Below are 12,062 nucleotides of genomic sequence, written 5' to 3' on the forward strand. Positions count from 1 at the left end.
AAATAAATAAAGGTCCATCAACATAAAAAAATTAAAAAAAAAATAGAAGCAGCTTAAATGTTCAACCCGGAGAAGTGGCTATCCAAATTATGATACTACTGCAATTTTAAGAGAAATGTTTTCAAAAAGTTGGTCACATGTTCAAAAGTCCAAAGTATAGGGGCTGGAGTTATGGCTCAGTGGTAGAGCACTTGCCTGGCATGTGAGGCCCTGGGTTCAATCCTCAGTATCACATACAAATAAGCAAATAAAGTCAACAGATCCATAGATAACTTAAAAAAAAAAAATCCAAAGTACAAAAAAGTTTAAGGTAAAAGACGTCTTCCTCCTGCTCTTACTCTTTTTCCATTAGACAACACTTCTAAAAGTAATCAAAAAATTCTTGTGCAACTTCCAAGAGATTTTTGGATTCATATTAAAACCTTCATGCATGTTCTTCACAAATGATAGTGTTCACCTTTTTAAATTAAAATATATCTTACTGCTCATTTAATATCAACAAGAATAGAACTGACTCGCTTTTTCAAATGTCTGCACAAATTTCATTGCATGGGTATATTAGAATTCATTTAATCAGGCCTGGCACAGTGTGCACACCTGTAATTCCAGTCACTCAGGAGGCTGAGGCAGGAGGATTGCAAGTGTGAGGACTGGGGATGTAGGTCAGTGGTAAGTGCTTCTGTGTTCAATCCCCAATGACTTCCTGCCCCCAAGAAAAATTCATTTAGCCAGTACCTTACTAACATTTAGGTTGTTTTCAATCTTACTCTTCAAATAATGCTGTAATCAAAATCCTTGTTTACTATAGAATCATATTCACACACATTTGTGGGATTAATCCTTAAAAATGCATTTGATAGGTCAAAGAATAGATCTATTTGTAGCTCTAAAAAATAAAAAAAATATTATCAGTTTCCTCTCTGAACAGTTTGTACCAATTCATTCTCCTACCAGCAATGTGTAAGTCCCTGTTCCTGCAAAATCTTTGCCAATAAAATGCAACATCAACTTTTTACATCTTTTCTAATCAAAAACATGAAAAATGGTATCTCATTTTACTTATAATTACATTTTCTTATTATCAATGAGACCACTATTCAACAAGTTTTTACAAGTTACATTTCTTCTTTATATACTTTACTTTTTTTTTTTTAGGTTGACAGGTTTTTCTGATTGGACTGTAAGACCTATTTAAGATTTCTAGGAAGCTAGCTATTTGACTCTGGGGAATTGCAATATTCTTTCTACTTTGTTCATGAATTTTGTGTATGCTTTTGTCATGTATAAATGTTCTATTTTTATGTAGCCAATTATATCAATTTTTACATTATAAACCTCTACTGGGCAATTAAAAAAAAAACACCCACATGTTCTTGAGAACATCTATGGTTTAACTTATCCTGTTTAATACTTTGATACACCTGGGATTTATTTTGGTGAAAGTGTTGAGTACAAATTTCCCCTTACCTTCCAATGTTAACTTTTTTTTTTTTCTTTCTTTCTTTCTTTCTTTCTTTTTTTTTTTTTGTGGTGCTGGGGATTGAACCCAGGGCCTTGTGCTTGCGAGGCAGGCACTCTACCAACTGAGCTATATCCCCAGTCCCCCAATGTTAACTTTTTAAAAAGTGAATGATATAATTTTATATTCAGGATGACCTCAATTATGGAAAATATAGGCAAAGGAAAAATCAGAAGGAAATATGAAAGCATGTTAACAAGAATTACTTATGGTTACTAAAGTCTGTCCTTACCCAACTGTTATAATAACCATTATTACTTAATGATTGTCATGTTTTTAGTGACATCATATCATTGGTAATACATTGTAACAAAGAAAAATCAGTTATCAGAGAGGACTCACTTTGTGCAACAAAAGTCTAGGGAAGGGTGGATGGTTAGATCAAGGCGTAGAACCAGGTGAGATATGACGAAGCACAAGCTACAGAAGTGCCACAGGGAAGAGGAGATGAGTTAAGTGTCTAGTAGCTAATAGCAAGAGGCTCTGCAAGTTTATTTCTAGACAATTAATTTTGAAGCAACAATGGAACAATAGGTAGACATGTATGGCAGGCTACCAGAAATGTGGTTGTGGAGCTCAGATGATAAGATTCAGGTTGGCAATACATCTGAAAATCAATGTTAAGGAAGTGGGAGGAGACCCAGAGGGGACAGAAGTTTATTCTGATGAAAGCTGTAGGTGGAAGAGAAGTTAGCCTTGGACAGAGCCCTGGAGAAATTGTACCAACATAGAAGAGTATGCAGAGAAGGATCTATGGAAGGAGAGGGAAACAGAAGGGTCAGAGTGGAAGAAGGAAAGCGGAGGGCAAACTCTGCAGGGAGTGGATAAGACTGTCAGATGGGCTGAGGATGTAGCTGGGGGTGGGGCGGGTAGAGCACTTGCCTAGTAAGTGTGAGGCCCTGGGTTCAATCCCCACCACTGCTGCAAACCCCTACCAGCCCCTACCACCTAAAAAAAAAGAATCATTAGCATGCCATTCATGACTTTCACCAAGAACAACATCAGCATGTACTTGTTGACCACAGTAATTGGGCATAGGAAAAAATTCACAACACAGTAAGAAATATCTTTGAACCAATGAAAAATACAATACATAAAATCTTTGGAATGTAGGCATACTTAGAAGAAAATTAAAGGCTTAAACATCTTTTTCAGTTATACAATACTAGTAGATTTAATAAGTTAAGAGTATTTCCTTGCAGTCTTGAAACAAAATAGTACTGTCCTCATGAGAAAATAGGGAACCAAGAATTTAAAATAGCCGTTAAACAAATTAAAAATGAAAAGCAGTGGAATTAACTAAAACAAGTGTTTTTAAAGAATATGATGGCTAGTTTATACATCAGGAAATGAAATTACAAGGAAAAAAGAGTGAATAAGATTGGCAATTTTGAAGTTTAAAACAATCATTTTAGAAATAGCATGAACTCACACCAGAAATTGCTAAGAATGAGAAAGGGCCAATTAAGGTTGATAACATCAAATATGGAGGAACCAATGTACCAATTCTTTTTTTAGTTCTATTCAGCTGCCTAAGTATATTTAAAGAAAAGACAGATGTGTGATCTATAGATGCAATTTTGATAGAAGGGTGAAACAGAAGGGCAAAGAGGGAGAGAATTCTTTCCAGGACTTTTGAACAGTGCTAGGAATTTTTTCCTCTACAATTACCACTTCTTGGGACATAGGCTATTCCTACACTCAGTTCACTCTGTAGAACTCAAGCCCTAATCTGAATGTCCAATAAAAAGTAGTCAAAGAACTTATAGTAAATTAGGACTGGAGGTGTAGGTAAGTGGTCAGTCATGTGCTCATAGCATGTAAAGGGTCCTGGGTTTCATCCCCAGCACCAAAACAACACCCCCCCTACACACAAGAATTTATGGCAAATTAATGATGTATCTGTTTAAACAATAAATGTGAAAATTATGTGCCAATATGAAAAAGTATATTCAAAACAGTATGACATAAAAAACAATTTTATATAACTGCAGATTTTGGGTAAGGTTCTATGAGAATCATTTAAAATAACTCTTAAAAATTAATAAAAGAGTGGAAAGAAAGCACACCGTCCTGTAACAGATGCTCCTTTTTCCCTAGGGGAACAGTTTAGAAGCACTGTGTAGGCATCATTTGTTGTGCTTAAAAACATTTAAGATCTTTAACCTATAATTCATCAAAATTAAATTTCTCATTATCACTTGGATCTATCATTATAGCCACTGACATTTTGTTGCCAACAAGATTTTTCAAAATGTAAACCAATTGATCAAAGTAAAGGCCACCCAATAAAGTGTGCTTAGCTTGTTTGCATACAGATCAAGCAGCGGTGAAGGTCCTGGCTCCTCCTCTATTTTAGACATGGCTATTTAGAAAGTACTATACCTGAAAGGTAGAATCCCAGAGGGGGTGGCTGCAGCTAAGGTCCACAGTTCCCTGATTAAAGGGCGAACATGTGCTTCTTTCCTGCAGTCCTACAAATTATCCTCGTGAAGGGAAAAACAGGTAACATTCTTCTATTAACTTTCCTTACATCTTCATATCCTTTTCTCATGGAACTGGCCATATTTCTTTTAAAAGACACAGTGGCACATGCCTGTAATCCCAGCAGCTCTGGAGGCTGAGGCAGGAGTTGAAAGCCAGCCTCAACAAAAGCAAGGCACTAAGCAACTCTGTGAGACCCTGTCTCTAAATAAAATACAAAACAGGGCTGGGGAATGTGGCTCAGTTCTTGAGTGCCCTGAATTTACTCCCTGGTATCAAAATAAACAAATAAATAAATAAATAAAAAAAAGTGCTGTTAACAAGTGGGTTTCACACAAATATGATAAAATTGGGGCTTGTTCTTTGATCTACTGTGTCTATTTTTTAATTCATTTAATTAATATTAATAAAAATCAATATTTTAATAGGTTTTTTTTTTTTTTTTTTAAATAAAAGTGCTGTGACAAAATGGCTGCATGTGCAGGATAAGATTTTTCTGGTTTCTTTTTTGCCCTCATCTACCAGAGACGAACTTGACCTAGTACCAGAAAAGCAGGCTCAAGCTTCATTAGATAATAGGGGTTAAACATTAGGTTACAGAATATGATTTTCTCAATTTATTTTAAAATTATAATGTGAACTAGTCAATGTACAATATGACCTTTACATTATTTCAAAATTTATGGGGGCTGGGGAGATAGCTTAGCCGATAGAGTGCTTGCCTTGTAAGTACAAGGCCCTGGGTTCAATCCCCAGCACCCAAAAAAAAATTTATGGAGAATACCTACTTACAGTAGGCTACTCAATGAATTCTGCATTTTCAATTAATGGGGGAAATATTGCATAACAATGAAATTTCTCCTGATCAATGAACTTAAAATTTCATTAATATTTCCTATCAATGCTTATAAAAACATGTCAAATAAAATACCTTTCCTCTTAATCCTTTCCTTTTGTCATTAGTCATTTACAACCATAAATGAGCAAGGAAAGAAAGAGAATAGAAGATACATGTAAGCCATCTACCTTGTGCTCAATATATTATCAAAATTAATAGACATGGAAACAAAATGCACAATAACTCTCTTTCCCTTCCTAGAGTGTGTGAAATAGAATACTTGCTGGGCTATTCAGAAAAAATAAAAACTATATAAAAGCATTTCAGATATATAGTAACCTCATCCATTTGCAAGAAACCTAGAAAACAGAAGGTAAATAAAAAAGAGCCTAGGGATTCATGGAGTCTAGAGTATAGTCAAAATCTAGTTGAGCTTCACCTGTCTTGGTTTTGAAAGGATAGCAAGGGCAGGCTGTGTGTTTCCTTAGTCCTTGAATCCTGGGGCTTAAACTGTAGCTCCACGCTCAAGGTGCTGTGTTCAATCCTTAGGACTGTTCTGCCTACTTAGGAGTTAAAGGGCTCTGAACTATATATGTAGATTTATGCAAATACATTAATTCCATTCCTGGAGTTATTGACAAAATCTGGTAGCCCTTTCTCCCTTTGGAGAGCTTTACTTATTTACGTTTCATAAAGAGGTATCTCTGTAGTCCTAACCAGTCTAAAATTCCACAGGTTTAAAAATACAGTTGGCTTCATCTCCTGGGATGCCACAGCAGCAAGAGATGTGGAATACCATCGAGTACTGTAACATAGAGATGGTTATTTTGACCTGGGTGCTGTACAGCCTACAGTTTACTTGCTTGGCTATAATACAAATAACTTGCTATTGCATCTTTTCTGCAATTAGGTCAAAATATGTTATTATGTAACACTATGTAATTTATTTCTTTAACATCCCTGTTAATCATCTAGTAGGTATTTGTGTTAGGATTTATTTAAACAACTTGAAGACTTGGAGAAAACCAACGAATCATTTGCATTAAAAACAATTCTGCTACTGCTTGGTATATCACTTTATTTATAGTAATACCAACTAAATAATAACAAATAACTGGATATTTACCTGCCAAAACACTAAAATATGTACATGGTATGTCAAATTAAAAAAAAAAAAATGCGGTCTCAAGCTCTGATGCTTAAAACATACCTAACTCTCCTCATTCTGCCACAGGGTCAGCAAAATAAGTCTTTACCTGTGGAGAATGGCATCTCTCCTGCTTGCAGGAACCTGGCCACAGACAGACCCTGCAACCTTCTCTAAGTCTAAAGTCACTACGGAGTGCTCCCAAGCCCAAACTGCCTGCTTGATTAGACAGCCCAGTTCCTGGGAAACAGATGCTTTTCACATGTGGTGCCACATTCTGGACATTTAAGAACATATCTTGTTAATATAAGGCATAGACAAGATAGGTAACCGGGTGTCATTACGTTGAAAGGAGCCAGTGTACTTGATACAAGTGTAAATAAATAACAAGGAAAAAATTCAATTAATTGTAAATAAAAGCCTTTACAGATCTCAGTAAGTGTGTGTGTGTGTAATTCTGAATAAATATCTCACTGAAAAAAAAAATTTTTTATTTTGACATTCTTCTTCTAAGTGCTGAGGTTCAGGGACCCAGCAATTGCTGTTTTTGCATGTTGACCATAACTATGTAGCAGACTGTAAGTGGTAATGAATGGATTTATTCCTTGTTCCCCACTTATATTTATTTTCGCATTAAAAACCTCAGGGATCAGAAATCTGCCACATACTTTCATTTTGAGTGGCATGAAAATTTTATTACCTGGCTTAAATCCAAGATCAACTTCTCATTATACATAAATGCTCAGAGCAAGAGGGTATTTGGTCTCCATATTGTTTGTCTAATTCCATGAAACAATAAACCCTTTTCAGAATCAACATATAGCAGGTTTACAGTGAGTGTCCAGCAATCATTTAATGAAGGACAGACTAATTTAACTTAACTCCATCTTAACTACCAAAAATTTCAAACTGTCATCTTCACGTTAAAAGCCAGGAGTATGATAATCAGAATACTCTTTTTTTTTTTCCTTTTTTTGCGGTACTGGGGATCGAACTCAGGGCCTTGTGCTTGCAAGGCAAGCACTCTACCAGCTGAGCTATCTCCCCAGCCCCAGAATACTCTTAAGCATGTAAAAATCAGACATGACACATGGACCAGCATTTCCCAGCATGTGTTACCTGGGAAGCAGAACAAAGAAAGTATCCCATCCACTCTGAGTCACAAAAATATTTGCATATTAAGGCAGTGAAAAAGTCTGGGAGCAGAAGACAAAATAAGGCACCTGAACTCACTCACAGAGCCCCTGCCCATCCACCAAGATGAAACATTTCATTGGTGATAGCAGAGCTCAATTTATTCCTTGTCCCTTGTCCCAAAAGGTCTTCAGCACTCACTGCTCATGATTAAGGGCAGTCCTGGCTTTAAGAAGATGCTGACTCTAGGAGATGGGGTCTCCTCTTGCCCAAGCCTCTTTAAACTTACTGCTGTTCTAAACTCTCCCCCTAGCTTGTTCCTTCACTCCTCCACTGGAACCAAGCACTTCACTTTTCTTAAGAAGGATGATCCAAAATGACTCTAATATCAAGTTATTATAGACTTCAAGTAGTCTATACCATGCATTTTTTTTATAATGACGTTGCAATAAAAGAATGGAGTAAAAACTGCTGCCTGACTAAAGGTAGCCTGTTTTCTATATGAAGAATTCATTTTAGTGGAAATGTATTTTAAAATATTCTCTGTGTAACTAGTATCCCTAAGAAGTAGAGAAAACAATGAACTTTTGGGAGATTATCTCTCTAGTAAGTTCATTACCTAAAGGCATGCTACTGACCCACTCACCTGTCTACTCACACACTCATCCACTGAGACGCCAGATGTTGAAAGGTATTAAAAGGTCAAACGAACACTGGACAAGGCCCTGGTACTGGGAACATATTATAAATCACTTGGATTAAGTATATACATGGGTGGGTCTCTTGAGAACAGACAGCAAGGAGGAAGGAACTCAGCATGGGACTTTGGGTCTTTCCAGAGAGGCTGACATTTTTGAAAGATCAAGAGAATTTCAATGGAGAGGAGAGGCCATTCTGCAAAGTGAGGCCAATAAAAAATTTAGAATTCAAAAGCTCAATTTCTAAAGGAATGGAAGAATGCTTTAAAAGTAAAAAAGGGGAAGTTTTGGAGAAAGGAGAGGAACTGTTATGGAAAAGAGAAACACTTTCCCCCCACTTTTTTTTGTAACATGTGGATCTGAACGTGGGACAGAATTTTTTGTAAAACTGTTATGTGGGACAGAATTTTTTGTAGAACTGTCACATGACGGAGAAGGAAATACCAGTTAAGCTGTAGCTTTTGTATTGTTAACCTGCAAGCAAAATTCGGTTTCCACAAGAATGTCTAACTTATGGGCCCCAACCTGGGTCAGCCCAGACCCACTCCCAGGCCCCACCCCAGGTCTGGGCTCATGCTGTTCACCCCACTCACCCCATTGTGCTGCCTTGGTCTCTGGGATCTACTAAAGGTGTGTCTTCTCCACTTGGTTTTGTACTTCTCATAAACGGAATCCAGTCTCTATTCATCATTACTACCCGCACATGACAAAGTATGCTGTGACACAGTAGGTGCTTTAAAACTTCTGCTGAATTAAGATTTTATCTAATTAAATAAAAACTCCTACAAAAACCTGTGACCTGCTGGGTGTGGTGGCACATGGCTATAATCCCAGCGGCTTGGGAGGCTGAGGCAGGAGAACTGTAAGTTCAAAGCCAGCCTCAGCAACTTATCAAGGCCCTGTCTCAAAATAAAAAATAAAAAAATATGGGCTAGGGATGTGGCTCAGTGGCTAAGTGCCACCGGGTTCAATACCCAGTACCAAAAACAACAACAACAAAACTAAAACCAAAACAAAACAAAACCCCCTGTGACTTGATGGTGAATGCAAGATTTCTTTTCCAATAGGAATAAAATTTCAGTTATATTTATACATATCAATAAACTAAAAACCAGCCATCTTTTCACCTAATTGTTAATCCTGGAAATTGTTAATTCTGGAAAATTTTAGATATATCTCCAATTTAGGTCACTATATTTTAACATTTGTTATGTTAGTTCATGAACCCAAATTGTCCCAATTTTATTCCTGTAATATTAAGGCAGTAATAACATGTAAATTACTTTCAAAATCTTTGAACAGAAAAATAATCTGAATGTGTTAGTCTTCAATTCAAAGTCTGTTCTTTTAGCTCTGTATCCAAGCTTTACTTAATTATAAAGTGGTTTCATCAGAAAATATATTTACTGTACTTTGACTGTCACTGGAAAAATGTGAAAATAAATGCTCTTGCTAGTTCTGAGATTACTTACACACACACTCAGGCTTAAGAAAAAAAAAATGTTACCAGCATCTGAAATGCTAGACTTCATCTTTCTGACACTATTTGACAGGGCTGTATGTCAACCCAACTATGACCACTTGAGGAAAACGAAATACAGTGGAGTATTTCTCTTCCTGAGCGCAGGATCCTTCTAAGTGCTGGGTGCTTCCACATCACCACCGCCTCTCACTCGGGTGATCAATCATGGTCCTGCACAAGCTGCTGGGGAGCTCTGGACTCCTCCTGAGGCTGTGATCCTGGGGCCTTCTAAGCATCCAGTGTGTTCACAAACCTCAGTCTAGGCCTTATTTTGGTTTTCCTATTCTTATTTTCCTGCTTAAAACACCAACATACAATCCTGATTTATCGGTCAAAAAGAAAACAAATTGAGAATAGAATTAAATGCAGCTTTATTTCAGCTTATGTGAGAAAAGAGGGTTCCAAAATTTCTTTCTTTTTTTTGTTGTTGTTGCTGCTGCTGCTGCTAGGACCTCAGGTGTGCTAGGCAAATGCTGTACTACTGAGCTGTATCTTCTAACTCCCAAATTTCTTATTTATTAGTTGAAAATTTAGAACACCACCAAGGCTCCTAAACCAATCAAAGGAAATTTACTTTCACAATACAGCAATATGATAGTGTTAAGTCAATGTCATTCAAGATGTGTTTTGCAAGGTAATTTTATATTTATGTTAAAAAAAGATATTGTTCTTAGAGTATTTGCATTTAAAGGGACATCATCTATTATCCAAACTCATATATACAAGATACATAAGTTAAGTCAACTAACAAATTCATAGGCATTTAAATAAGGAAAAATTTAAGGGCCTTGTAAATAACCCATATTTTATTCAGTCACGTTGACTTGTCCTTTTTTCCTTAAACAAGTAATTTAAGTAATTCAGTGAGAACAGAGAAGTAAATACAGATCTTTGAAGAACAACAGAATGCTGACTTTATGATTCTATTTGTTTTGCTATAGTTTCTTCAATATAGGAAAGAAATTCGAATTTTGACCCAGGGTCAACCATTAATAATCCCAGCAGAAGAAACCTACTCCATTAGAATACCTGAAGTTTACAAGCAAATTAAACATATTTCCTGTAGACAAACACAATAATGCCTTGGCTATAGTTATTTATAGTCCTAAGTTATTTACCTTCAACATTTATTCATTTGAATTGTACCTACATTAATATTCTTGGCAAATTTTAGCTTCTAAAGGAAAAGTGTGCTTCTGTTAACTCCTTATGAATGTAGAGAGTGGTAGAATCATGGTTGGGATGTAAAAAGATATTCTGGTGGCAGATAAGAAGGTACAACAAAGAACCGGGGACAGAGACTAGTAGGAAGTGGAGGACCCACAAAGGCAAGCACTGAATCCACACAAAGAAGGTCCTGCATGAGGAATATGTGGGACATAAAGTGTTGGGGGCTGTGCCATGTTGGCGGCGCCGGGATGGCGCCTGATCACATCTGCAGCGAGGAGGTTAATTGACATAAGCACACTCAGGTGATTTAATCGTCCACGCACACAATGTATGCACGTGTTCTCGAGCACTAATTGCCTGCTCTGAGCGCCTCGCCTAATCTTTGCGTAAGAGGCGTGGCCCTGCTCTCCGCCTCCTGGAGGTGATATAAGCGTAGGCGGGAGCGAGACAGAGACACAGCAGCCATTAGCAGAAAAGCAGTAGCAGAAGACACGCGGTGCGGCAGCAGCCAGAGGGGAAAACACGCTACAGCAGCCATTAGTAGAAAAGTAGTAGAAGAAGACTCAAACAGGAAAGCAGCTAGGAAACGCGCGAAGGCAGCTAGTAGGGAAAAACGGCACAGCAGCTAGCAGGCAGCGGTGGAAGGCAGATCGTGGAACAGAGAACTGAGACGCATCACTAGGGCACCTTAGGTAGACCTACCCTTAGTTCACAGGATGCAGGACTTTAAGGCAAAGCAACTCTCTTCCTCTAAGCAAAGTCTGTCCTTCTCTCAAGGTCTCTCTTAAGCAAAGTCTCTCTCTCCTCTCAAAGCAAGTAAACCTCATTTCCTCTATCCTCTATAAATAAACAAGCAAGAAAGCAGTGCACTGAAGAGAAAGATAGAAGTGCCTCGGTTTCCACTCCACCACCCATAAGACCCGTGCAAGTTGTTGCTGCAAGCGGTGACAAATATTCACGGATTTTGGAACCGCAAAGAGCCAGCGACAATAAAGAAACACTGACCACAGGAGAAAGTGAGGTAATTTCTATTTCGGCAACTCAAAGTTTTCTGGACAGAAAGGGAGGGCTGGAATGGGTTTGGCTGGGGTGTGGAGGTGGAGCTTTGATTTGCTCAATTTGAGGTGTTGGTAGCACACCCAGGATATGCCCAAGAGGTCCTTGAAGAGAAGGGATTCATGAGAGCACACAGGAGCTAAGCCCTGATTAGCGAGAACATCTGAGGAGGGCAGGGGGAAGGTCAGGATGGAATGTAACTGGCCTCCAATACCCAAGGAAGATGGGCAAGGGAGGAGGAGAGTCAGCATGGAGGAAGACCAGGAGATGGGGTGTCCTGTGCACCAGGTAAGGAAGACTGGTCCAAAAGTTCAAGACAGACTAAATAGGTCAAAAATAAAAAGTAATAGGAGGAACGTGTTAAGGGAGACTTGCAATGGGTGAAAGTCAGTGCTGACAGCTTGGAGTGTGTGGACTATTCCCATTGTGAGTGTGGTGGTGCCATCAGCTCTCCAAACAGAATAGCCTACACTGGTCTTTTTTCTAGAGGGTTC

The 12,062-nt window shown here is 38.0% G+C and overlaps 1 protein-coding gene across 3 annotated transcripts in view; it reads right to left on the reverse strand.

The window, feature by feature from the left end:
* LYRM4 (LYR motif containing 4) overlaps positions 1 to 12,062 on the reverse strand; it is a 153,906-nt gene that overhangs the window by 120,231 nt on the left and 21,613 nt on the right. The window lies entirely within an intron of this gene.

This window comes from Sciurus vulgaris (assembly GCF_902686455.1).
Source record: "Sciurus vulgaris genome assembly, chromosome: 7".
NCBI classification, from domain to species: domain Eukaryota; kingdom Metazoa; phylum Chordata; class Mammalia; order Rodentia; family Sciuridae; genus Sciurus; species Sciurus vulgaris.